Source organism: Lygodium microphyllum, chromosome 22 (assembly GCF_053477565.2).
Source record: "Lygodium microphyllum isolate KBCC chromosome 22, Lygodium_microphyllum_v1.1.10, whole genome shotgun sequence".
Lineage (NCBI taxonomy): Eukaryota > Viridiplantae > Streptophyta > Polypodiopsida > Schizaeales > Lygodiaceae > Lygodium > Lygodium microphyllum.
Genome location: NC_141156.1, coordinates 64108780 through 64110747, shown reverse-complemented (window position 1 = coordinate 64110747; position 1968 = coordinate 64108780).

Below are 1968 nucleotides of genomic sequence, written 5' to 3'. Positions count from 1 at the left end.
AGAGAGAGAGAGAGAGAGAGAGAGAGAGAGAGAGAGAGAGAGAGAGAGAGAGAGAGAGAGAGAGAGAGAGAGAGAGAGAGAGTGTGTGTGTGTGTGTGTGTGTGTGTGTGTGTGTGTGTGTGTGTGTGTGTGTGTGTGTGTGTGTGTGTGTGTGTGTGTGTGTGTGTGTGTGTGTGTGTGTGTGTGTGTGTGTGTGTGTGTGTGTGTGTGTGTGTGTGTGTGTGTGTGTGTGTGTGTGTGTGTGTGTGTGTGTGTGTGTGTGTGTGTGTGTGTGTGTGTGTGTGTGTGTGTGTGTGTGTGTGTGTGTGTGTGTGTGTGTGTGTGTGTGTGTGTGTGTGTGTGTGTGTGTGTGTGTGTGTGTGTGTGTGTGTGTGTGTGTGTGTGTGTGTGTGTGTGTGTGTGTGTGTGTGTGTGTGTGTGTGTGTGTGTGTGTGTGTGTGTGTGTGTGTGTGTGTGTGTGTGTGTGTGTGTGTGTGTGTGTGTGTGTGTGTGAGGGGGGGAGAGGGAAGAGAAGGGGGTAAACACCATCGCTTCACATGCATCCTAATAATCCGATCATGCCTAGCTATGACCTCAATAATGTGTTTTTCGTGGAGTTGGTTTGTTATAGGTACAATCAACATCAACATTAATTTCTTTCCATTGCAAATTCAACATTCATGGTGGCTAAATCACCCACTACTGAGGTATCCGTGGCCATGTTTGATTGTCAATGTCGTATGTACCATGATGCATCTTTTATCATTGTACATTTTATTCTAATTATCACATGTGATCTAAGATAGGTCATTAATGTTATACATATCATGGTTGTACAAGCATATTATTAAGTGCCTTACATTTTTTAGTAGCTAGCACATTTCAACTAGCCAACCTATAATTTTTGGAGTTATCCATTTTGTTGGCCAACTTAATCATTATTTTGCTTTATCTTAGCCTAGTTATAGGCCACCTCTCCTCCATCTCATGATTATCTTATATGTTCACATTTCATCTTGCTAGAGAGAAGGAGATTGGAAGCACTCTATTGGTTGTCCATAGCATGTGCCTTGGTACACACTCTCATGCATTGGTATACAGATTCCATTTTCCAAGTTCATTTTTTTTGAGTTCATGTGCTTTTCTCTTCTATTTAGTTCATCCCCTTACTTTTTTTTGCTCCACATTCGCAAGGCAAGTAGAGGAAGGTGATGCTCGACATTGATATCCCTAGACATGTATATGGATGAGGTTTCTTGGAATCACAATAGATGCACTCCGACTAATTTGCCTATAGCTAGGACTATCCTCAACTTACACTTAGCCACCTAGAGCTAACAAATTTGAGGTTAAATATAGAGAAGAGTTGGATGAGCCCCATGCAACAATTGGGCACAAAGATGGAATTGTAGTAGACACACTTCTTACCCCTCTCTCAAGAGGGACTTTTCACATGCCTAACATAGATGGATACAACACTTCTCACATAGTATATAATGCACCAATGACAAAATGTACACCTCATAACATCTCATAAATTTGGATTTGATTTGTGAAATTTTTATTCTCACCCATTTTCCAAACCAAAAGATGACATTGTACTTTACAAGGCCACAAGTTTTAGTCCCAAAACAAGCCTAATGCCCACTTCCTTAAAGTTGTGGTGCATTGGTTTTCTATGCTCTCTAGGTCCACTGAAGTATGGATGGGTCAATCTTTTTCTCTTCTTATTCATGAGGTACTATATTCTCCTCCCTAAGAGATTCAAAACTCCTCAAGTTAGCTAGTGCTCTATGGCTTGGAAAGTCATCAATGTTGTTGTGTTCTCTTTGATATAGGCTCTTACTCCCTTTGAGCTTCCTTTAACCATTTCCTAATCTTCCCTTCTTTTCCTCTAACGATTGGGTTCAAGATTGTCCAATATGTTGGTAGGTCTCTATACTTACATTGGTGGAGCCTTCATAACACTTCCTTCACTTGGTTATTTGG